The sequence below is a fragment of the Euprymna scolopes genome, chromosome 20, assembly GCF_053919585.1.
Source record: "Euprymna scolopes isolate OS-2025 chromosome 20, ASM5391958v1, whole genome shotgun sequence".
Taxonomy (NCBI): Eukaryota; Metazoa; Mollusca; class Cephalopoda; order Sepiida; family Sepiolidae; genus Euprymna; species Euprymna scolopes.
In genome coordinates, this window is record NC_136501.1 from 897,334 (window position 1) to 924,698 (window position 27,365).

The 27,365-nt window shown below is 33.9% G+C and overlaps 1 protein-coding gene and 1 long non-coding RNA gene across 2 annotated transcripts in view; one reads left to right on the forward strand and one right to left on the reverse strand.

Annotated features, from left to right (window-relative positions):
- LOC145241283 (uncharacterized) overlaps nucleotides 1-16,816 on the reverse strand; it is a 30,903-nt gene extending 14,087 nt beyond the window's left edge. The window contains exon 1 of the long non-coding RNA XR_013862532.1: nucleotides 16,294-16,816. This is a non-coding gene — a long non-coding RNA (uncharacterized LOC145241283). The remainder of the gene's footprint in view (nucleotides 1-16,293) is intronic.
- Nucleotides 16,797-27,365, forward strand: part of LOC145241282 (NADPH-dependent diflavin oxidoreductase 1-like) — an 80,528-nt gene continuing 69,959 nt past the window's right edge. The window contains exon 1 of the mRNA XM_080104026.1: nucleotides 16,797-17,021. The gene's annotated coding sequence lies outside the window, so the exon portion shown is untranslated. The remainder of the gene's footprint in view (nucleotides 17,022-27,365) is intronic.

The window sequence follows — 27,365 nt, forward strand, 5'->3', positions numbered from 1 at the left end:
ATATATATATATATATATATACCAAATATTGAAATATTTTAAGCCATTTCAAGTTTTTCAACTGTATTGCACATTTTTCATGTGCATTGTATGGCAGATGAGCCAGAGTTTCGAAACCCAATTCATTCAACTTCTGCAGGGTCGGTTTAGCAACATGCGGTCAGGGATTATCATGGAGGAGAATTGGGTCTTTCTGTTAACTAATCCTGAGTGTTGTTGTCAAAGTTTCTGATGCATTTCATCCATTTGTTGACAGTATTTCACTGCCGTAATGGTTTTGCTTGTATTCAAAAAACTAATGGATGAGACCAGTCGCAGACTACTACACAGTCAGCATGAGCCTCTTTTGGTGCAATTCTAACTTCGCGAAGTGTCATGGTGATTCGTCGGTGTCTAACCACAGAGCTGAGCATCACCGGTTATTGTAAAGAACCCACTTTTCATCGCAAGTCGCAACCCAGTGGAGAAACAGGTCGTTCTTGTTGCATAAAAGAAGGGAAGATGACACTTCATAACAGCATTTTTTGGAGGCATTTAATTCGTGAGGCATCCCTTTATAAAGTTTTTTTGTCTTTCCAATCTCTCTGAAGTGGTTGAAAATTGCTGCATACGTTATGTCTAATTCAGAAACAAGTTTTCGAAAAGTTGTGCGTGGATTGGCTTTGATCATTGCCAACATCCGATAGCCGACCACTATGCTCATCACCTTCAAAACTCACGAAATTTCCTAAACCATCATTGTGCTGTGCATTCAGTAGTAGTTCCTAGGCCAAATGCTTTGTTGATATTGCAAGCTGTTTCAGCAGCTTTTCAACCTAGCTTGAATTGAAATAAGAAAACTCTGCAAATTTGCTTTTTTCCATCTTGTATTCAACGTTCTGAAAAGAAGACATAATTGTTTTTAAACGATTGTAATTTAAACGATTGGATAGAGTGAAAAACGCTTTTTAAAATGATTTATTTTTTTTTAATTACATTTTCACCCCAAATAAGGCACATTGCCACTTTGGTGTAGGGGGCTACTATCAGGGACATAAGCTACTGGGGTACTATGTAGGGAGTTGGGCAGCAAGATGTCGGTTCACGTTACACTTGAACTTCTGCATGTCAGTACAGTTAGGGAAGCAGGGACCTGAAAGGGAATTCCAAAGTCTAGCGGTTCTGGGGAAGAAACTACTGGAGTAGAAAGTTCTCTTACATCTAGGGTCTCTACTATGTAGGTGTCATTAACATTGTTAACACGTTACACTGTGTAGGTGTCATATTAACATTGTTAACACGTTACACTATGTAGGTGTCATATTAACATTGTTAACACGTTACACTATGTAGGTGTCATTAACATTGTTAACACGTTACATTATGTAGGTGTCATATTAACATTGTTAACACGTTACACTGTGTAGGTGTCATATTAACATCGTTCATTGTTTTGCATGCTTTTAATGATTCTCTTTCCTTTTGATACAGCCTATATACCTGTACTTCTTGATGAATATGGCCTTGTTCACAGGTTATCATTCACCTTCCGTGTTGTCCTCACTACAATTTATTCATCAAGAAATCTGACTTAAAATGGACCAGTTCTTGAAGCCACAGTGTTTCGATGGTAGCCCTTCAGCGTCCGATTCTTCAGACCATTGGTTGCGCACATTTAACAATTTCCTAAACGCAATCAACTGCCAACCCACTGACAAACTGAATGTCCTTATTAACTATATTTCACATCCAGTACACAAACTAATAGCAAATAGTAACCCTTATGAAGCTGCCATCTCAAAACTCCAATCTCTTTTTGTAAAACCCTCAAACATCGTACAGTCTAGGCATCTTCTGGCAACTGCAATCCGGCAAAGATTCTTAGAGAGAACACTCACATTAAAAGATGCCTCCGACTTAGCCCATTTGCTAGAAACAGCCCAGAGAAAAGCCGAATCTTATATCAACCTCACCCCATGTGGCGCCACCGCCGAACCTTCAGTGTCTGGCAAAGTTCCTGTTACTTCAGAAAGCCTCTCTGCTGCAACTGGAGAGAAGTGCTTCTTCTGTGGTAATCGACAACATCCATGCATTAAGTGTCCTGCTCGTAATGCAGTTTGTAATAGTTGCGGCAGGAAGTGGTGTTTTCAGCTAGTCTGTTGATCAAGCCGTGTCCCTAGGAAAGGAACCTCTGCCTGCGAACCATGAATCGCATCCATAGTAACTGCTACATCATCCGATTGTCTATAGAAAGCTATAATCAAACTTTCCGTGAATGGGATAATCCTAGAAGCCCTTGTGGATACTGGTAGCTCAGAAAGCTATATATCATCAAACATTATCCATAAATATGGCTGGCCAAAGCAAACTTCCTGCAGGAAGATATCAATGGCGTCCACAGACTTGTCAAGCAACACTTTAGGTCACTGCTATGTGACATTATTATATGAAGGATTTACATACCCACGTTTTAAACTTTCAGTCCTATCTTCCCTCTGCTCAGACGTCTTACTTGAAGATGACTTTCTCAAACTACATTCCAAAGTAGAAATACCCTTCGGAGGTCATAGAGATCCCTTCACCATATGTGCCGTAATGGCGTCCCGTCTTATTTCGCCACCATTATCTGAACATTTAACACCTGCTTACAGGCCCATTGCTACAAAATCCAGAAGAAACTCACTGATCAATCAACAGTTTATTCAAGCTGAAATTCAAAATCTCCTAAAAGATAGTGTTATCGAACCCTCTCGTTCTCCCTGGAGAGCACAGGTTCTAGTAACCACTAACAACCAACACAAGCGCCTTGTCATTGATTACAGCCAGACCATCAATCGGTTCACTTACCTTGATGCTTACCCTTTACCAAGAATCGATGATCTAGTCCACAAAATTGCTGGTTATTCTGTCTTTACTACTTTTGACTTATGAAATACGTATCATCAGATACTAGAAGAGGAGAAGAAATTCACCGCCTTCGAAGCCTGTGGGAACGTATACCAATTCTGCCGCATTCCATTCCGGGTAACAAACGGCGTATCATTCTTCCAATGGTCTATAGACAACCTAATAAAACGGGAGAAGATCACCGACACTTTTGCATGTGTCGATAACATCACTATATGTGGTCGTACTATGAAAGAACATGATGAAAATCTTAATCACTTCTTAGATGTTGCCAGGAAGCACAAAATAAGTTTCAACGAGAACAAAAGCATTATCCGAACAGAAAATCACCCTCTTATGGTATGACGTGCCATTGGGAGTTGTAAAACCAGACCCTGAACGCTTCTGGGCTTTAATACATCTACCTCTACCGCAAGATGCGAAATCACAGCTTCTCAGACAAAATTCGACATCTAGCACAAAATCAAGTCTTCCCTCTACCAGAATCCTGCTCAACCGATTTCTCCAACCTCAAAGAACTCGAACACGCTTCCCTTACAACAATCGATCACAGCATACACCTTACTGTAGAAACCAATGCCTCTGACATTGCTCTGGCTGCCATTCTCAATTAGAATGAGCATCCAGTTACTTTCTTTTCTCGATCACTTTCAGTCAGTGAACAACACTACTCTTCTGTTGAAAAAAAAAAAAAAAAAAGCACATGCCATCATCGAGGCAGTGCGTAAATGGTGTCACTACTTTACTGGTTCTGCCTTTAAGCTTATTACAGACCAACATTCTGTGGCATTCATGTATGACCTTAAATATTCAAGCAAAATAAAAAACGAGAAGGTGGAACCCCGGAGAATAAAACTATCGGCACTCACATTTTTTTTTTTTTTTTTTTTTTACAAAGGCATCACCACATTATCAAGGCCCAGAGGCCACTCAAGGATAAGGGTTAAAGAGTGTACAGTAGAAATTGGTCAATATAGTAATCATTAGTAATGAAAATTTGGTAAATTTAATAACTTATATGGAACGGCTCATCAAGAACTTATTTACTTTAGACTTGAACACAACCATATTGTAGTCAGTCGGAAAGCAGGAAAACGGAAGACAATTCCACAAGCGTGCAGTTCTAAGAAAGAAGCTTTGTTCATGGAATCTACGTTTATGTTTAGGCACAGATAAAGAGTGGGGGAAATTATTGATAGTGTTTACAGCTAGACGAGTGTTTCTTGTGAAAGTTTGGCGAGGGGGGACCATAGATTGAAGCTCAGTTGAACACTTTCCATGAAAATAACGATACATCAGAGACAAACTCGCAACATCTCTTCTGTGAGATAGAGGTTGCAAGGAGGAGAAAAGGACATCTCCTACGAGGCTACGAAGTCTATTTTGAACTCTATCAAGGCAGGACAAGTCCTTTCTAGCAGCTCCTGCCCAGATGTGGCAACAGTATTCCATCCTTGGACGTACCTGGCTCTTATATAGATAGAGAATAGCATCAGCAGTGAGATATCTACTGGATCGATAGAAAGATCCCACCATTTTTTATTAAGTACTCACATTTGACGTAATCTATCACCCTGAGAAAAAGAATGCAGCCGCGGACACACTTTCTCGAGCGGTTTGCTCCTCGATTAACCCAACAGGTCTTCGAGACCTACACATTTCATCGTGTCATCTAGGTATAACACAAAGGTCTCATTTTGTATGCCTGCGTAATCTTTCTTATTCCATCGATGATATTCGACGAACTATCAGGAACTGTGTAGTTTGTGCAGAATTAAAACCAAGATTTTTCCATCCCACCAATTTCAAGCTTATCAAAGAGACTCAACCATTCGAATGCTTAAGTTTTGATTTTAAGGGCCTGTTGCCATCTAACGGTTGAAATAAATATCTATTGACAATCATCAACTAATATTCTTATAGAGGTACAGGATATTTTCAGGAGTTAGTAGCTTTCTAACACCGTAGAGAGAACCTACCTTCTTCGCAGCAGTCCTGGCAATGCTCTCAATGTAATTGTTCCAACTCATGTTTCCTGTGAACGTTAGACCGAGGAGTTTAAAAGAAGTACTCTTTGGCCATTGCTATTGGTGGTAGAGAAGGTTTCTTGTAATTATTGAAGGAAACCAGTTTAGTCTTGGCAGCATTGAATGTGACTATCCATTTTTGTCCCCATTCCACTACAGATTGGAGGTCATCCTCTACTGTTTCTGCCATTTCCTTAGATATGTGTTCATTTGCTTTCCTGTCGTGCCTGTTATAGAGTGTGAGGTCATCAGCACAGATATCCATCTCAGAGACAATTTTGTTAGGGAGGTCATTTATGAATATTAGGAATAATGAAGATCCAAGGATAGACCTCTGAGGCACTCCCGCATTTATATCATATTGTTTACATGTACGACCGTTGAGGACAACCTGGATTTTTCTCTTATCTAAGAAGGATTTATATAAAGTGTATATATAAAGTAAAAATATAACGGAAACTTATTTGAAAATATATCATTTGAGATCAAAATTAAAAATTCCACAAGAACTTTCTTTTCAACCTAATCTATATAATTATAAAACTCAAATGATCTTGTAACGGGTGTTGTAACCCAACATCTGGTTTACGACTTCCGGTTGCGCATGCGTACATAAACAAATAACGCAACAATAAACCGTATTGTTTTACTGTGTACATTTTCAGCGTCCCAATCGTTTTTGGGTTTTTTTTTTCACGTTTAAATTAAAAGATATAGTTAAATTCAAATTTTGATATAAGTATTATGGTATCTGTTCAGTGCACACCTATAAGTATGGCAAACCACTTATAATTCAATGACTGTAAGTTTTTTTTTTTTTTTTCCAAAATAAACAATTATAAACAGGACGACTCAAATCTATATTCTTTTTTCATTTTAATATACTTTCATAGAAATGTTTCTATTAAGTCACAAAAAACTATTTTCTTTACGTCATAAGTGTCACGCTCATACATTAATTCCATAGCTAATATAACACACTGACCCAATGGGTCACGGGTAATCTAATTTATATATATATTAAAAAAAGATGAGGAATAAAAGTTACATATCAGATCAATAAGGAAAGAATAAGATAAACCTCTTTAGACCATGGCATTTTGAAGCTAAATACTACTCATCAGAAGAGGAAAACGGTCAGTATTATACAAAATATACAATATAGAGAGAAACTGGCTGAAGAACATTTAGATTGGAATTGAAGGAAATATATTAAGATATATTAAATATAAGAATAAAAACATTCAGATATAACTAGGAAGAAGGAATTAAACATGTGTGAATAGGAAGGAAAATGTTAATAAAAATAATTATAAATATAAAAAGAAAAACAAAAAAGTAAAAAAAAAAATGGAAAAAAATATAAGTAATAATAAAAAGAAATAATGGGTATCATTAAAGAAATAATAGGGATCACTAAAGAATAATTTGTTATATAAAAGGGAAAATGTGTGTTAGTATGGGTGTGTGTGTGTGTATCATCCAAAAACTTTCGACACATGCAACAAACACTAACAAAATTGGTATCATTAGAAAGATCAATCTCTCCGGCGACAAATATTCAAAAATTATAAATTCAGCCTCAGACACTGGAGGACAGTGTCTAGTAGGCATGCAAGTCCTCTCCAGTATCACAGTTTATGAATAGGTAAATAAACCTGTTTTATTTTTTTATTTTTTTTTTCATGGTTTTAATTTATAACATTTTCACATTAGTTTTTAAATAAATCCTTTTGACAGACAAAACGTGCGTCAAAAACAAAATTATTTTAAATTTACAATGTTTAACATGAATTTGTAAATAAAAAGCAGAAAATAGCTTCAAATAAAAATGTAGTTTTGCCATTTTTTTTTACTATCACAGCCATCGTATTTAAGTAAAAAATATGAGATTCGATGACAATTTTTTTATTTATTTTTCAGGTATACAAAAATTTCAGTGAAGGTGCAACTGCCTTCTATGTACATAGATTTCTAAAAATCCAATAGGTGACATAGAAAAAAAAAAGCAATCGTAAATTTTTCCAAATACATTTTGGAATAAAAGAAAATGTATCCTTTTACCACTGACATTTGTTTACAATAAAAAAAAAAAATACTTATTTGGCTTGTTTTTCCTCAAACAGAAAATTTGGTAAACAAGCCTAATGTGTCAAAACAAAACAAACAAATAAAAAAACAAAAACGAGAACTCTTGACTCAGAACGATCGCTAACATGTACTCAACAGTAACGCTGATACAAACTTGAGCGGTAACATTCGCATGTACTCGACCATTAATGCCAATGCAAACTCAAATGATAATGCCGACACGGACACAATCAGTAACACCAATACATCCTTGAACAATAACATAGACTCAACTCAGCTCAGCACTACTGAACGTCTAAAGTGTCGCCCTTATATAATTCTTGGGCAAGTGCATTCTTGTACCTCAAGGAGTATCCAGTGAGAACACACACGCATATTGTTCTCAGACACTTCCGTACCTGTTAAAACATTAAAATTTCACATATACTTCTCATGAGTTTGCATGTGCCTATTTTTAAAAAATAAAACCTACATGAAGTCTCAAAGTAAATTCTCATATATTGGTCTGTCTGTACCACTTTCTTTTTAGATACAACTAGGCCAATCTGGCTGAAATTTTGTATGAATCCTTGCTATGCTAAGGTGAAGCAAACTAAGTATTATATTATCCATTTGATGCACAATTAAGATATATATATTTTTTTTTTTTTACACAAAGGAGTCACTACATCAAGGCCCAGAGATCACTCAAGGATAAGGGTTAATGAGTGCATGGTAGTCAATGGGACAATATCGTAGTAATCGTTAGTAGTGGAAATTTGGTAAATTGGATTACTTAAAGGGACGGCACATCAAGAACTTGTTTATGTTGGACTTTAAGACGACCATATTGTAGTCAGCTGGAAAGCAGGGAAATGGAAGAGAGCTCCATGGGCGTGCAGTTCTAAGAAAGAAACTTTGTTCATGGAATCTATATTTAGGTTTAGGCATAGATAAAGAGTGCAGGGAAACTTGATATTTCAGCTAGAGTGTTTTTCATGAAAGTCAGGCAAGGGGGAGGGGCATAGATTGGAGCTCAGACGAGCACTTGCCATGAAAATAACAATATAGCAGAGACAGCTCACAACATCTCTTCTGTGGGAAAGCGGTTGCAGGGAAGAGAAAAAAGCATCCTCGACTAAGCTACGAAGTCTATTTTGAACTTTGTCAAAGCAGGATAAACTGCTTCTAACCATATATCTATTTGTTTAAATTGGCCTCAAAATAAATAAGGAATTGTTAAACAGATCAAGGTGCAAATTTGTCAATAATAATGGCTGACGGACTGGGAATGTTAATCCACGCCAAGTATCTCTTGGGCCGTACCTTAAAAACTGAATATAATAAAATATGAAAAAATACAAATAACAAAGGTAATATGATGTCATCGTTTAGTCTCAAAAGGACGTAAAGTTCTTCATTTAATCCAGAGTTTTACGATTTGAAATAAATTTGTTGGATATTTGAATTTGAATGATAGGATTTTAGGATTTCACAAGTTCTATAATAGAATAATAGAATTTATTATGGTCAGTATATTAAAGGTTGGCAAACGTTAAAGCTTGTGGCCAGAGCAGAAGGCGAAAAAAATTCTGTCTAAGCATCAAAACTGGTTTTATGCTGTTTTTATTGTTCATTATTAAATGAGGAATCATTTTGATTTAAAATCTATTTAGTATTATGCATTTAAACTTGAGAAAAGCATGTTTGAAATGTGTCACTATTATCTGAATTAGCGAAATTAAAACAAGATAGTCACTGAATTTGACCTGATGCCATGTGATTCCACTTATCCAGGTAATGTAATAAACCACCGAGTGAATTCATAGACAAGGTGCCTATATATAAAGTGTTTGTCACATCCAGTTAGAATACCATCAGGAGTTGCAGTCATGACTGGATAATGGATGGCTTCTCTCTATTTTAATGTGGTATAATCTCCGTAGATACACTAATTCTTGTTAGATCACTCAAGTTAAGCAATATTGAACCAAGTCAGTACCAGATGGATGACCAGGCGCTGTATGTAGAACACCTTGCCAGAACTTTAAAAAAAAAAAAAAAAAAGCATCATCATCATCATCTCCTCTAACCAGAATATACATGTAACAAGGGATCACTTATGAATTTGACATTCCCTAGAAATTTCCTGCTTCAGGAAGAGAGTCAAAGTGCTTTTAGTGAATACCACTTTGTTTGTTTGTTCCCTATTCTGAGAAGAAACTTGCCTTTCCCTCATGGACTGAATTTAATTTACGTAGTCGTCTAACAGAATAAGTCTAGGCGCACTCGTATCAGTCTTCCACAAATCGAATGAGCATGTCGATGCATACACAGTTAAGGGAATGCTAAGAAAAAAAAAAAAAACAAGTTCCAATGTGTATGTGTTTTCCGCTAAAAAGCCTAAATAAGTACAACAGTCCTGGTAGTCATACAAAACGGTGATCATTGAAAGGTACTGCAGGACTAGCACAGGATTTGGTTTTAATGTAGCACCACTTATCATTCAATGACACTACCCGGCATACACTTACGATGTCTGCACAAAGAAGTGATGCCCTCAGTCAGAGTGAAGTACAATCTTGTCGATTTTGAATCAATAAGTGCCCAGAATAATTACACAATGTTACATATGTGTTTTTACTTGAAAGTCTGACGGGAGCAAAATAAACGAAAATGCAAATAAGAAAACAAAGTTCAGAGTGCCACACTTTCTCATCAGCGTACCTTTTCTGTGTGAAAAGTTGGTGGAATACTTTTCAGTCGTAAGATGACTTGGGCTGGTGGTGCCATTCATCAAGAGTTTCATCAAGTTTATCTGGTGAACAAAGGGATAGGATATAGGGTTGGTGGAAAGAAAATGGATAGGAAGTTGTTCACCAAGGTCCACAAAAGGAAGCTGAATAGCATTGTTAAACAAGATGTGGCAGTTACTTTAGGATAAAGGACTGAACAATGGAGGACAGTATAATTTGGAGTTAGTTATAGGAGTGACTGAGTTTTACGATGGTTAAGAACAGTTTGCAGATGGTCTTAGGTTTGCGACAGTGGCCCTTCAGCAAGGTTGAGATGAAAAAGTGAACAATCTTTCCTTAACAATGTTCCATTCACTGTAGAAGTCTCTAGATTAAAATAGAAAAAAGCCATCCATTATCCAGCCATGACTGCAACTGATACAAAAAGATTATAATAGCCCCTTTTCTCACTTCACTAGAACTTGGAATTCCCTTTCTGCTCCCCCACTATACCAACATGCACAAATTTAAATGTAATGTGAACAAACATCTTGCTGCCCAACTTCCCACCCAGCATCCCTATAAATCTGGGCCCCCCATCGCAAAAGCTCTTTTAAAATGTATTAAAACAATACCAACGTGGAGATCCACAAAGCTGCACATATCCACCGACCGCTTGAATGAATCTCAGATACAGTCGATGTACCAAATGAGAGACTCAGTAGACGATGACTGTGTGCTCAGGATTTTGGTGGACGAGTATACATTATCAGTAGACATAATCCTTGGCGAGGCCTGTTTTACAAGTATTCCAATGGAATGTGCTTTGATGAACTCATTGCACTTGTACCCATTCAACGTACATACCCCCAACAAACCTGTTTAGCAACAAAATCGCACCTCTTCAATGTTGAAGCCTTTAAATGCTGGAAAACTTTCTACTCTAATAGTTTCTCCTCTCAAACAGCTAGATTTTGGAATTCCCTTTCTGCTACCTGCTTCCTTGACTGTAATGATATGTAAAAGTTTAAATGTAATGTGAACCAACATCTTGTTAATCTTTCCTAGGCATGGTCCCAAATAGTAGCCCCTTATGTCCAAGTGGCAATTAAATAAAATAACAACCAAACAAATGGTTTGACAAGAGTACTGCAGGGATGGGATTAGAGTTAAGGAGCCACTATTTGGGATCATGTTTAACAGGGGATTGTGGGGAGTTCAGTAGGAAAATGTCTGTTTGCATCACATTTAAACTTCTGCAAGAAGGCAGCCAAGTCTCATGTGTGATACTATTGGAATGAAAGACCACAATTACACAAATATGTAAAAAGGTAAAGTGGCCGTTATGCTCAAATGAGTTTGTTACAGTTCAAACTTCTCTCTGAACCCCCCCCCCCACTGTCTGATACCATCAAAAAGGAACAAACAAAAATAAATCAGATTTGACTTTTTGTTTTTTTTACTGCTACATCTGAGGGTGTGCTGCTCACTTTTTCTTGCCTTAACAGCGTACAAAATAAACTTTACAAGCTAGTCTATATAAATAAAACCGTAAATGTATGCGTGTGCGTGTGAAAATATTTAACAGATAAACTCACATAACACTGAAATTAACAGGAAATAGTTATCATATACCAAGGACGTTTATAAGGAGTAAAAATTTTGTTTGGATGGATGAATAATGTGTACAGAAATATGTGAGCAAGTTGAAATGCGAAAGGAACTTTCTCAATGTGTCTGTGAGTTCGTTCCCTATGGACTTGAAAACAGCTGGCCAGCTTTTCATGAGATTTCGCATGAAGAAACTTCATGTGCCTGGCAGTGTTCTTAGATAGGTTTTGTATCAGAATGTCTTCAATAAGTATTGATAATCAGTCATCGAAATAATCTGATGAAAAAAGGAACAACGATTTAGACCAAAGTTTTCACCTTACACAACCTAACATCACAAGTACATTTGAGAAGTTTTATTACCGCACAAGCTGAAAGGCTTAACATATAAAATCAACAATAGGTTCTTTGATATGACAGGGGCGCGTTTGAAATGAATGTTTGTTTAAAGCACAAATGGAGTATGACACTTGACATTTTAAACTTTAATTCAAGACATTATATACAAAAAGTTTATAAAATAGTAGGTTCTCTCCAGTGCAATGTAGACTACAATATATTGTGAAAGAAGTCATAGCGAGAGGGCAGGCATGTGAGTTTCCTCTCTGTGCACCACAATGGATCCCCAACTAGAGCAGGCAATCAATCGATTTGATTGAAAAATGGGCAATTTCGGTGACAATAAAAATATAAGAGTGTGAAACATTTGTTGACCATCATTCAATCCCGGGAGTAAATAAAAACAAAACTGAAAACCAGGCCAAGTTCGAATCCTGTTCGTTCCACAAAACATTTTCTTTAAACCCACATCTGACCTTGTATCTAACCTCCTGGACAAAAAAGTAAATAAAATTACAAATGGAGGTTGATGTAAAAGAGAAACAAATCCCATCATTATTTGTCGATACACACAAAACAGGTTAGATCTCTTTAGTATCAACTAGTTGATCAGGTATATCGTTAATCCATGAGTTCACTCGACCAATTGCTAAGTAGTACAAGCATGGTAGCCGAAATAACTCGAGTAACTAAGAGGAGGCACGTCTGCTTGTTTTGTTATCACAAATGTGGAAGTGATAGGCAAAGTTAATCTGCCCAACGACATTAGTTAGATTAGCTTTAAAAACAAAGATAAACCTTACATGTGTATAGGGTATGCAAGATATTTTTAAGGGGGCTACATAAAAATTACCAGGTATGACAACCATAACCCCCTTTTTGTGATTCATTTATTTTTAGTTGAAAAAAATCTTAAATAAACTAGACATATTTTATCTGTTGCTATGTTAAGCCGATTATTTCAGGATGACATTTTGCCGCACTAATTATAATTATTTTTTTATTTGTTGTTTTTATTTTTTATTTATTTTTTTAAACAATTAGTTTTATTCAAAGTATAAAAGTATTTTTATAGCAAACTTCCGGGGAGGGGATGGGGGCTACGAATTTATGAAATAAATATTAAAACAAAAAAAAACACTAAAATGTTTTTGTTCAAAAAGATGCGTCAAGAATATTCGCATGAAAAAAAAATGTCGAGCAGGAAGTGCGTGTTTTTATCTTTACAAAATCATCGCCATGTTAAAAAAAAATACAAAAAAAAACGATTATTAGACAGGGTCTCGTGTTTCTCGTCTTATAACTTTGATAATTGACCATTGTATTATTGTTTTATGTATTATTAATCGACTTTTTCTTTAAAATTCAACCTAATTAAAAAATAAAAAAATCATGTTTATGGTTGGTGTACGTACCCGTAACTAAACGGAGATGTTATATTCCAAAAATCACCTAAATTGATCCAGCAGTTTTATTTTTATGAAGAAAATTATTTTTTAACGATTTAAAGCGATAAATTTGAAATCGGTAACATTACTAGGCTGATCTTGCAAGTTTGAATTATTATGCACTTATCTGCCCTTATTTTGTTCAAAATGGCGATGCGTGGCAGTCTCTCTTTGCTTACTCATAAAATGTGATTTTCTTTGTTAACATTAAAATTACTTGATCAGCTTATGTGATTTTTAGGGGGGGGGGGGATAACATCTTCGTTCCATAACAAGTACAACGATTTTTCTGTACTTTCTTTATTTAGATTGAATAAGAACCCTCAATCGAATATTTATTGAAATAAAAAATAAGACTTTCTTTAATCTTATTGGTACTTGTGCATTTTTGGTACCGTGCTGAAATAATAACATTATTTTGAAAGCTATTCTTAACATGGGCAGGGGGAGGGTGTTTTGTAACTATTCCGTGCTTCCACCTAACAATAAAAAAGATATCGTGAAACTTGAATTGATCCTGAAAAAAAAACTTTAAAAATAGCGTGATACCAAGGATGCATAAACACCATCTTATTTAGCAACAACAACAGCAAAAATGTGAACATTACTATTTTGAATTATTTTTGTTCTCTACAACAACGCCGAGTAGCTACAATTAACTTGAGTAATGTATAAAGATCGCGGCTATGGAAGATTGCGAGACAAAAAAATGTGTAACCATTAAAATTTCATGTTGCTTTCGTTAAATATTAATTTAGAAATATTAAATGAGGAATTATTTCGAGTTAAAATTCGAGTTTCATTGTTAGATAAACACGACACAGTTCAAATTTGGTGGCTATTTTGTTTTATTTTGGTTTCTTTCACATAACGTTAACACTTTTCAAGCGTGTTTTTAGATGCGTAATACTAACTTGACTTTAATGGAAATGATTCCTAACTTAGTAATATATAACGAAAACAACACAACTTTTGATGCCTAAACAGATTTTTTCCTCGTGTTCTTCCACGGCCGCGATCTTTATCAAATTACCTTAGCTTGCAATAAATTCGACTGAAATAAATTTAAATATTTTCTTTTCTGCGACCCTAACAAAAAAATTAAATAATGCTGTAATATTTTTTGTACAAAAGGTGTATAATATTGAGTAAACAAAATTGAAGCAATAATTTCGAAGTGTAAAAAATGGCTTAAAATTTTATGAATGAAGTTTTAAATTTAATGAATGAAATTATTGTCAAATCCGTCAAATTAGTAAACTAAGCTAAAAAGTGTTTGTTTTGTGACAACATGGATATTCCGAATTCATAAAATTGTTTATTCATTAAACATAAATTAAGGTTTTTAAAGGAAATGAAACCCAATTTCAGACTTAAACCTAATCGCAATGTAGTAGCAGTATTTCCCCATTTTTTTTATGTGAAAACGGTTTGAAATTTCTTCACATTTATAATAAATGTGCTTATTTAAAGTTACACTTATTTTCAAAACAAAATTTAGAAAAATCTTTTTAAAAAACTTTGATGTACGTACTCGTCACGGAATGAAATGTACGTCATATTCCAAAAACCACGTAAATTGATCGAGTAGTTTGTTTTTTAACTAAGAAAATCAAATGTTATGACGAAGCGAGACGTTATGTTTTATAAATAGGAGGGAGACAACTAAATTTGAACTATCAAAATCAGCCTTGTAATGACTACGATTTCCTTTTAAAATCGTAAAAAATATTTTCCATATATATATATATATATATATATATATATATATATATATAAACTACTCGATAAATTTAGGTGACTTTCGGAATATGACATGTTTTTTCACTAACGAGTACGTGTACCATGAAGATTTTTCTGAAATCTATTATATATATGTGTGTGTGTGTGTGTTTAACTCGTACATACTTAGAATTGACTCGAAGTATTTACTTCCATTTTATTTCGATGTTTTTTTTTAATTCTTTTACGAAATTGTTTTTTTAAATAGAACATTTAAAATTAGATATAATCACAGTATTGTTTGATCGTTAATTGAACCATGTTGCTAATATAAAGTTATGTTAGTGTAAATAAATCGCTTCCAAAACTTTCAGTCTTTTAATACGAGGATTTGCTAAGAATTTGAAAGCCAGAAATTATTTTCTATTTGACAATTTAAATGCTTCCAAGTTCCTTTTAAATTTCAAAGAGTCAAAAATCAAGAAATTCTTTTTGCTTTCAATTAAAAAAAAAATGATTAAAATGGCTAACTTGTTTACAAAGAAACTGAAATGCATTCTGATAGATCTAATTTCGCAAGTTAGTTGTTTTAGTATTTTATGCTAATGCATGTTTGGTTTCAATAAATAATCGATTAAGAGTATTTTTAAGATGTGTAAGTCACGTTGGGGCGAGAAATATACAGACATGGGAAGTGGTCACATAATTTTATTAATAGAGGTTAGTTAAAGAGGGAGTGTTCTTAAATATCCTGGTTTAAGAGTATAGTATTTGGGTGTTTTCTTTTCCAATAAATATATGACAATTATTAGTATTAATGTTATTTGGAATATAACGAATGAAATCCACGTTTATTTGGAATTTATAATATTTCTTAGACATAAAAAAAAAATTGGTTATAAATTGTTTATTCAAAGTTCAATTGCTTTCATTTTTCGGAAATAATTTCCTTTTTAAATTTAACTAATTTTATTATATATATATATATATATATATATATTATATATATATATATATATATATATAATTGCCTCAAAAAGTGGACTTTAGGAAGAAAATGACATGATATCAGTGTTGTTTTGAAAAACGGACTTTTTCGTATAAAACCGAATACAACTATCAGGACTATCTTTTGCAAAGATAGATGGATCGAGTAATATTAATAATAGTCAAACAATACAAAAGAAATAAAAACATTAAAAAAATAATAACATTATTCACGGTCTTCTATGCGACATTAGGGGAGTAAAGCCTAATTTTGACACAACTCCCTAAAAAGATTTGGGGTCCTCGACACAAGGATAGAAAAAGGAGGTGATTTCAATATTATTTAATATTAGCAAGACATTATTATTCCAATATTACATAGTGATCTTTAATGTAAATTATTAATATCGTCTTTATGGTGTGCATATCAACAAAATATAAATTAAATCCTGCGAAACTCTGACTTACCGTAGTCCGTGGGTGTTTGCTGCCCTGACTCTGTCACTACGTCACACTACTTAGTGCTAACCAATGGAGCTAGCATTGTTTCCTATTACGTATCTTTTTAATATAATATAACAATTCTTTAAATAATCCTCTTTATTTTATTAAAGATTTATTGAGCTTTAAAACGTGACCCGTGTATAAATTAAACGATGAAAATAATAAAGTATGTATTTCTTAGAGGCCGGTAAGCAAATCCCTGGGGAATAACGGTGTCACTTTAAAAACGGTATACTTTGCAAAAAGAAAAAAAGTCGTTATTTTAAATAAAATTTAAATGTTGTTTGTGAATTATTGCTTCTTTTATAATTATATTAATCTTTTATTTAACAAATCGTGATTATAATTTGCAATTTCAGTTTCGTTAAAAGTAGACGAATTTTAGTAACTAAATGTTGTTGAAGTCGGACCTTTAAAGCGGGTTAACACACGAAAATATGACACCGCCAACTGAACAAGGTTTATTTTAGTAATTATGTAAATAAATATAAGAATGAAACCGTCGTGTATCTATCTGTGCTCATTGCTAATTTCCGTGTTGTTTGTTTAGTGTATATTTAAATATTTTGTAATTTGAATTTAATAAGAGAGAGTTTCTTTTTATTTCGTAATTTTTTTCTTTTTATTGGTTGGTGATTCACATTTTCTTCAAATTGTCGGACAATTTAATTATTTTCCTGTGTCGGTTCAAAGTAAGTAAGATTTTCCGTTCTTTTAAACAAATTTAAAGACAAATTAACAATAGATACCTTTTTTATTTATTTTGTATTTTATTTATTTATTGCATATACACTGCATTGCAATTCTAACGAGCAGTTTTTAATGGAAATCGCTTCAGACAAGGCATGAAACCACTTGATATAAGAAGTTATATATTACTTCAAAGTCAAAAAACTAGCCACGCCCAAGATCACAGTGTAGTATCTGATCTGATACTACACTTCACCTTTTCTGTCCTCTGTCAATGGAGGAGAAATCCTTAATGACTGAGAAAATTTTTATTTTTGTTCCTATCCAAAATGCTCCTTTTTGGGGAGCTGGATTTCCCCACATTAAAAATCGACCTTGTGTCCAACTCTGCAGGAACAATAAGTGTTTTTTTCCGATCCAGAAAGCAGTCATTATTCTCCCCTCTTTATCAGAAACATCGTTCGTGGAGTGTGAGGACTAGAAAAAAAAAAAAAAAAAGAAGATAATGGAAGCGAAAGTTACAAGGCTGCCAAAAGTAAACTCAAGGTCCACTTTCGGTTCTTATTTAGAATTTAAACTAGTTTAAAAAATAAATTACAGAAAAAGCTTTATAGGGTACGTAGTACAGTACACTAGTACACTCGTCACTGAACGAACATGTCATATTCCAAAAATCACTTAACTTGATCAAGCAGTTTTATTTTTAACTAAATCAAATTTTATGGGTAAACAAAAAGGATCTGTCTTGCATCACCACCTTGAAAAAAAGAAAGAGCAGATAAGTTCACAATAATTCAAACTTGTGAGATCAGCTTTGTAATGTTACCAATTTCACATTAATCGCTTTAAATCGTTTAAAAATGATTTTCTTCATAAATAAAAAAAAATTACGTTATTTTTGGAATATGACACATCCGTTCCATGACGGATATCATAAAGATTTTTCTGTAGTTTTTTTTTTTTAATTTTTATCTAGTTTCCACCTTAACATTTTCCTTTAAAATCTGAAGGTTTTCGGGTATGCTGAAAACGAATATTGCATTTAAATTATCCGCAAATAAGTAATTTTCCGGATATCATGTCATTTCTTATGTTCTTGCTGGTGGTCATTTTGGTGTGCATGCTCTTTTAGGTTAAATTCTAAATAGGAATCCCACTTTCTACTCTCCTTTAAACATGGACATTTTAAAGGCTTCAAAATCACACTCAAATTTCTATCGGATACGATACTCTCAACTGGATGTACTTATGATAGGTTTGACAGATTGGGGACATTTGTCTGTAAATTTCTAAATTAACACGCTCAACTCCCCCCTCCCCCAAAAAAAGAAATTAAATTTTTCTTTATTATGACGATCACGTGTAAATATGAAAAAGAGAAGAAGAAAAACGTTTTAAATACTTACTTCGGTGCTTGTGTAGAATGGTCGTTTTTTAAACTAACATATTTCAATTTATTTTTATTTCGGACTATTAGTCTCATCTTTATTAGTTGTTGTTTTTCATCTTTTTTTTTTTCTTTTTTTTTATTGGATTGTTTATTCACAACGTTTCGGCCAACTAATTCCTCTGGCCTTCGTCAGGTGGTAACCGCGACAGATAGGAACTTTGAATCTCCTAACTGCATTCTCAGCCATCACTGGTATCCTTAGTTGTTGTCGTCTCACCACATTTTTGGCCAATTAACCTCTGGCACGCTTTGGGTGGGATTGAAACCGCTATCTTCAGACAATGCTAATCTGGAACCGTAGAGATTCAACGTCTCTATCAACTGCGCCACGGGCCCCGAAGGGCGATCAAGGTTGGATTCTTTGATCTTATAAATCCACGTTTATTTATTATCTGATCTTTCATAGTCGGGTCCGTACCGATTAGTATATATATATTATTCCTTAATTGGAATTCATTTTTGAGATGAGCATTATATATATTAATTTAAACGATTTGAACCACGCGCTCAAGATCAGAGGAGAGGGAATCAGAGAGCTTTGTCATTTACTGCCTTTGATGTGTTGCCATAGATGGTTGTGTCATCAGCATAGATGTCAACGAATGATTTACGTATGTATTTTGGGAGATCATTGATGTAGATCAAGAAGATAGTTGGGCCCAGGATTGACCCCTGATGGACTCCAGCATTAATACTGTGGGCCTCTGATTGTTGCCCATCAACCACTACTCTTATGAGCCTATCGGAGAGAAATGATTTAATGATTGAGAAAACATTTCCAGTTATACCGTAGCTCGAAATCTTGTGAAGTAGGCCCTTATGCCAGACCTTATCGAAGGCCTTTGATATGTCAAGAGCAATTGCCCTGGAAAGGAAGCCTTTGTCGAGAGATTCACTAATCCTATGCTCCTTTAATTGAAGAAAAAAAAAATTACGGCTTGAATTGCATTTTTAAAGGAGTTATGAGCTTGGAAAGACGGGGTTGAATAATTCACGCCTCCCATTTTGAAATGTCTATTAAAAAGTAAATAATTAATTTATGTACCAAAGTCTTATATATCACAAATTGAAGAGAAAAGGTCAATAAATAATATATTCAAATTTTAAAAAAAAAGACTGTTTTTTAGAAATTTACCTATAAAGTCCAAAGTTTAAAACCTTTTTAAAAAAAAAAAAAAAAAAATTTTTGATGAAACCTTGGTCCTTACTCCTTTAATTGAAAAAAAAATTAGGGCTTGAATTAAATTTTTCGAGGAGTTATAAGCTTGGAAAGATGGGGTGGAATTATTCACTATTTTCACGAAATTTCTGACACCTACTGACAGCACTGCTACTGCCAGTGCAGTGCACTTGATCCGCGCTATTTTTTTAAATCGTATTTCCAAGTTTAATTAAGTTTTGTTTTTTATTTAATTGTAATGTTAAAGTACAGAATGGGTACAAAACACCCTCCCCTCCCCATGTTATGAATGGCTTTTTAAATAATAACGTTATTTCAGCACGGATCAATAAGTGCACTAGTACCCTATTCTGTACTTTCACCTAACAATTTAATTGATATATCGTAAAACGTGAATTTAATTTGAAAATACTAATTAAAAAAAAAATAGCACTGTAACATAAATGCATAAACACCGAGATTTTTTTTTTCTCTATTCTATTAACTGCTGATATAAATTAACACGAAAGAAAACCTTTTCTTGGAAACAAAATCACGTTTTTTTTTTCATAAACTTATTGCATTTTTGTTTGTTTGTTTGACGATATTGTTCGCACTCTGCCCCCCCCCTTTTCTATGTGCTCATTGTTGCATTAGCAGTGTCAGAAATCGCCATTAAAAATTTGTGGTAAACACTGGAATATTTAGACTTACTGTCTTTTGAAGCTTATAATTATCGTTATTTCCATGGCAGATGCTCGTCTGAACTCCAATCTCTGGTCCCCCCTCGCCAATCTTTCACTAAAAACACCCGTCTAGCTGAATCCACTGTGAAAAATTTCCCCCACTCTATATCTGTGCCTAAATCAAAACGCGGATTCCATGAACAAAGCTTCTTTCTTAGAACTGCACGCCTGTGGAACTCTGTTCCGTCTGCCTGCTTCCCTCCGAACTACAACTTAGATGTCTTCAAGTCCAATGTTAACAAATTCCTAATGAACCGCCCCCTTAAGTAAACACTTCATCAAAGCTCTACACTAAGGTAATGTACTTGCAATAACCCTTATCCCTGAGTGGCTTCCGGGCCTTGATAAGTGGTGATCAATGTGTAAAAAAAAAATTTAAAAAAAAAAAATATATAACTGTTAGCACATCAGCTGTAGATCTAGCAGAACGGAAACCATATTGCATGTCACTAAGGAGGTTATTTCTGCTGAGGTGGGGCAGCTTATGTTAAGTATGAGTTGGTGTTAAAAAAACTTTTTAAAAGATCATGTCAAGCTGGTGTAATGGTTATCAAATTTGATTGACTATCTTTAGGTTTTGGTTTCGGTCTCAGCTCGAGTATATTTTTTACTTCCAAAATTACCGGATGCGACATTAAATAAACAGAAAAAGGTTGGTATGCCATAAAACAAAACAAACCAGTTGTCCCAGACTTCTCTTTATCGTTGAAATCAAGCAATACTAATTTAGGAGAGATGTCTCTAGGGATTACGCAATCCTTGTTTCACATTTTCACATGCAATTACCTTCACAGATGATGCCCACTGCCCCCAAGACTGGACAGAGGCCATGAATAAACATAGCATTAGTACATCTAAATGAATACATGCACGAGTTGGGTCTGTTTCTTGCATGAATAGTAAAGTCAAAACGTCTTATTTCAAGTTAATTCACATTATTAATTAATAAACGCAACATCATTTTTATATACTGTTTATATATATGAAATATCAGAGTCACAAGCTTAAATAATTTGCATATTGATTTTGAAGAAGTTAATTTTATTAATTAACTATTGTTTGTTTTTGTTTTCAATATGTTTTAAATTTTAATGTGACAAATAATTCTGTTTTGCAATATTGTTTTAGTTTCTGTGCAAATATTTAGCATTTGCATTAAAAAGTTCCTTTCTTTAGAGGGACTAACTTGATGTTTTTAATTTGCAAGTGAAAAGTAAAATGATTTCTTCTTTCTTTTCCTTTCTTTACAGTCACATTTAAAAGATGAATAAATCTGTTTTGAAATGACCAAAATATTAATGCTCCATGTTTACAGCAAAGTTATGGATGAAAAGTTTATTTTTTAGGGCTAACTGGTATTACTCGGGGGGTATATATTATCGATTTTTTTAGTAATAACAATTGATTTCCTACTGCTGTCATACCGTTAATAATCTCACTATAAAAACTAAAATGACTAATTGAGGTAGATTACTTTTATATATATATATATATATATATATATATATATATATATATATAAAAGTGAAAGTGTGTGTGAGGACGCTTAAACTTGAAATTTCGTATATAGGGTATTCAGACATGTGGAAAAATTTTTAATCGGTTTTCCTCCCGAATGAGAAGTCAAAATTGAAAAAAATAGTATGTGGACAGCATTAGATTTTTATCTGCTTGTCAATTGAACGAAGGCGCATGTGTGAATCGTCCACATGATAGATTACTTATGTTAAGAATAAGTAGGTTTGAAAACACTTTTTAATGGTCATGTCAAGCTGGCCTAATGGTTATCATGCTTGACTCACTGTCTTTAGGTTTTGATTTTGATCTCAGCTCGAGTATTTTTTCCCTACATAAAAAATATATTAAAAAAATATATATATATATATATATATATAATTTTAATTTAAAAATATATATATAATACTCGCATGCACATGTCTCAGTTTCTTTCCGTTTTTTTTTTGTTTTTTTTTTTAGTTTTTTTTTTTTTTTTAAACTTTATTTTTTCTTTTTTTACTTCATTTTACATTATGTTTAATACCGGGTAATGCCGGGTAATGCCGGGTACATCTTCTAGTAAAAATAAAGAACCAATGTTTTTAAAAAGATGAATGGTCTCAGCAAGGACAAAAAATTCAGATTCTGCCACACAGTTTGTAATTGTAAGGTTCTGCTGAGGGACGACTACTATACGATGTGACATCATGGAGTGTGTACATATCTCTACTGGACCATCTGTAAAAAGTTGAATGTCGACTGCAGCAGCAAATCCTCGGAACATATACCAGAAAGAACTGTTGGAAATAAGTTGTACACCAGCCATTATGACTATGCAATTCCTACAGCTATGTATATAAAAAGAAAACTGTTAAATCTGACATAGTAATATGGGGCAAAAAGAAAGAAGCAACCTTGGTAGAAGTTAATGTCCTTGATGATGCTGTCTTAAACAGGGTTGAGAGAAAGAGATAACAAAATACCAAAGTTGTATATACAGCATGAAAAGAAACTGGAAGTTTAAGAAGGTCGCTATCATTTCAGTATTTATAAGAGCAATTAGATTCCTGAATAAGAATTACAAAAACTATCTACTGAATATACCCGGTGAACCAAGTACAAGAGAGATACAAACAATTTTGCTTAAAGGGATGGTTAGAATCTTAAAAAGGTCTCTAAGTTGAAATGTATGAGATAGTGGATGAATGTCTGGCATCCGGCACGATGCCCCATCCCCTAGTAAAAACAAACCAATTAGAAAATTGAAAAAACAGAAAAAATAAAACAAAGGTCAACAGATCCTGTTGCTGACTCCAAAATACAAGAGCTTTAAATAAAGCAAAATTTTAGAAATACTTACAAAAATAATACAAAATTAAGTCAACTCTAGTGCATTTTGGTTTCTTATCAATGTAATTTTATAAACGTCCCCCACCTCTGTATGTGTACACAAGACTGACAACACATAGTCAGTACCACCTCTCCCTCAATGTGTTCATCAAGTAAATCTCCATTCACTCTCTTTTTCTCTCTCTTTCCCCCGCCCCCCTCGCATGTTTATTCTTGAAATCAAGTTCTTTTTTTGCGCTGTTATCTAAACGAGTAGCAGTTTCAAAAAAGAAAAACAAAGCCCATTTGCTGATATTGTAAACATGCAACGTCGCTGAAGAGAAGGAAACGTTACTTCTTTTTTGTAGTTATAGTTTTTAACAATTTGATTGAATCAATAATTTTGTGGCCAAATGATACTGTAATAGTTAACTTTGTAACATGGCCGTTGCACTTTAGCAATTCATAAAAACTAGCGAGAACTGTGGAAATTCCACAGTGGACTCAATGTATTGATGTTGGCATTCTGTGGATTTTCGATACTCTGATATTATTGTAGCTCTTTTGTTAAAACTGCAAAAGTATTTATCTTAGCTAGCAGGGATGCCCGGCAAAGCTCGGTCGTAAAATACCTTTAAATATGATATTTTAATTCATGCAGATGTGGTATATATTATTATTATAGAGTCAATTTTCTATCTATTTTTATATATTATAAAGTTGTGATTTCAAAAATAAAAAAATATATCCATTGACTTGAGTGCATCAACTAGACTCAAAACCAAAACCAAAACTTATGAAGAAAAAAAAATATAGGCGTCTGACAAGACGTCGCAATCATTATATAACTTGAGTGCCATCAGCTACAATGGAAACCAAAACTTATGAAGAATTCTTTGTAAAATTATTTATTACAAGAAATGTCATAACACTTAAACAACAGTCACTCAGAAGAAAAAAGATGTAAGCGTGACATGTAAGATAACACATGCTATCGTATTAATACATAGATAAAACTGGAAATAAATAAAATCCGAGTCAGCATTTTTTTCTTTTTAACAAAAGTTTTTATTGCTGTTACTTTCGACACAATTTAAAAATGTTTCTTGTTGTCACATGTTCATCTTAGCCTGGCACGCATTTCTCCTTCTTCCAATTGCATGCGTTTCAGTCGGACTATTTCTCGACTTCGCTTTACATGTCCATTTCCTTTGACCACACTTTTCTTCTGCCCCGAGCATGTGCTGTATTTTTCTTTCCTTTTTTCCCTTCTTCCGCACACTTCCTAATTTGCATATGCGCATTTTTCAGCTGTTGCTGCTGCTAATCTCCCCGTAAGCCAGCCATCCTTTGCTGCCTCTGACATCTTCCTATATGCTCATATGTACTTTATTAAGAATTTAACATTTAAAATCCTATTTCAAAGGAATAAAAAAAATAACCCTTCTAAAAATGCAAATATTTTCTCACAAGAAATTAATAGAAAAGTTTTAAAGGTGAGGCAAATGAATAAAAAAAAAATTTAAGTAGTGACTCCCGGGCAACGCTGGTGTTGCATAAATAATTCCAGTTTGTTTTTCTGCTATATTCTTGACTTGTCTAATAGACACAGGAATTATCTATTTTCCATTCAATAAATGAGGTTCGAGGTAATCATTTGCCAGGAATTTGATTGTGTACCTTTTATTAAATGGTTGGATCATCTCCAAACAGACTTCATGTTGATTCTCCCACTCCCCCTTCTCTCTTGCTCTTTCGTTCTCCCCCTTCTCTCTCACTCTGTCTCTCTCTCTCCCTTCCCCTCTTGCTCTCTCTCTCCACTTCCCCCCTCTCATGTTTATTCTTGAAGTCAAGTTCTTTTTTCCTGCTGTTAACGGAACTGAACAACACTACTGAGGTTACAAAATGATGTGTACGGCAACCACTGCGATTTGAACCCGGAATCTGTCCAGTACAAGAAAAGAGGAGACGGGAAGAAAGATATGCAAATCGTGGTACTGTCGCAATTAAAAGGCTGTATATAAGGAGTTTTTTGGGGGTTTTTTTTGCTAGAGGGTCGGAATGTAATCGTGATTTTTGTGACAATGACGAGTTGAGAAATCAAGAGACGATTGCTTTAGCAATTGGAGTCTTTTTTTGTTTTTTTTTCATGTCAGTACGAATGACAGATTTTTTTTTCTCCGAGTTAAAACATTAGTTTCAACACTTAAGTTATCTAAACGAGTAGCATTTTCAAAATAGAAAAACAAAATGAAACTGAAAGATTGTCTATAGTTTTTCTTCGAAAATTAATCCTTATTTTAGTCACGTAAATTCATTCAACGTACAAGTCGTGTTCATGCTCAACAAAACGTTTGCTTGTTCTCAAAGCAGAGAAAAGAAAGGAAAAAAGGGTCGGATTTGGAATTCTCATAACCATCAGCATTGTTTCGTCATCCTTGTTGCTGCCATCATAATTCTCTTTTCGTTCTCTTCCCAACTAACAGCAACTTCACATGCACAAGATAATCTGCTATTGCCGTGGAACAAAAAAATGTCTTTTTATACTGCCGCCTTGAACGACAATAGCATCTAAATTTGCATTTATTTTTCATATCAGACGCATTTCAGGTTTGAATGCCAGTGTTTCTCTGGAGAAGGCACATGTATTATTCGAACGACTGTTCTCATCTTGAATGTTATTCTCATAACATTTAAGCCAATGTAACCTCCGGCCTTCTTTAGATGCATTGTGTCAAACTTTTGAATCTGTACAGAATTTGGAACCAACCCATTTATTTAATCCATGGAGGTAACTTGCTCTTGTTCCATCAACCATGACCGGATAGAATTCTTTAGTAATTCTTAATTATATCTTTAGTATCACATTTACTAAAGATGGAACCATCAACTGCAGAAGACGATCACTTAGAACAGATTATTATTTAGTACTTTGCACCACAGATCTAGTGGTGGGACGATTAATCAGAATTGTTAATCGTAAGAATCGTGTATTTTGGGGGGAATCGGAATTGGAATCGCATCGTTAAAAAATACCTTAGATTTACAATTCTTTCATTACGATTCTCTTATATTTTTAAGTTGAACTGCTTGTTTGAAGTGAGATTAATGCTGTCAAAAATTTATGATAAAAACGTCATAGAACTTTTCATAACATATTTAATATGATATACAAGAATTTTATTAACTATTTTAAAGGTAATCTTTAGTTATCTTGAGTTTTCTTATTCTGTCACATACATAGGTGCTGTCTGTCTGTTTCGAAACTTTGAGGCCCATGATTAGTTATCTGTTTGCACTGTTGCGAAACTCTAGGAGTCACAAAGTAACATTGTTTTCATTTGTGAGCGAAGTTTATTTATAAATAAAACAGCCTAACTACATCAAGTCCATGAAAAAGTTGATGAATACTTAAACCTTAGAGAAAAAAGATTTTGCAGTGTTCTCGTTGCGAGTAATCAGTGGTTTTTTCCAACTGTTGACTAAAAAAAAGGGGGGGGGCTTATCTTTTGGCAAGTTTTTTTTTTTTTTTTTGTATTGACACTCTTCCATCAGTAAATGAATGAAAAATCTCATTAGTAAATGAAAAATGTCTTGTCAACCTTTATATTTTTAAAAAATAAAACAAGCAAAGTAAAATTATTTTAACAATAAAAGATTTAATAGAACAATATTAGGAAATATTTCTAAAACTAAAGTGAAACTGATCACGTGGTATCAGTTCACAAAACTTTGACAGTCGATCGGCTTTTTTGAAGTACCCAAAAACAAAAACGTTAGGACTACATATTATGCTGACTTACGGTTCTGCTTAAGGTTTTTCGAAAACTACAAAAGAAAACAACCATTTTGCTATGTGTTAAATAAATGCAGTAAATGAATTTAATTTTTTTTCTTTTAGAAATTTACATTCCATTAAAATATTCTGCGAATGAAGCAATTAAACATTTCTTTTGGAACTTCTTTGCACAACAAAAACAAAAAAAATGTGAAAAATTTATTAAAAAAGGAAAAAAGTTTAACTTTATTTTTTTATCCGTTGAACCCTAACTTTGCAAACTAACTAGTCACTCAGAACCGTTCAACTAAAGGACTGTAGGGGCTTGGTCGACATTCACCGATGCCTGGTATCACAGTCGTGATGTGAGCATAGTAAAATGTTTCC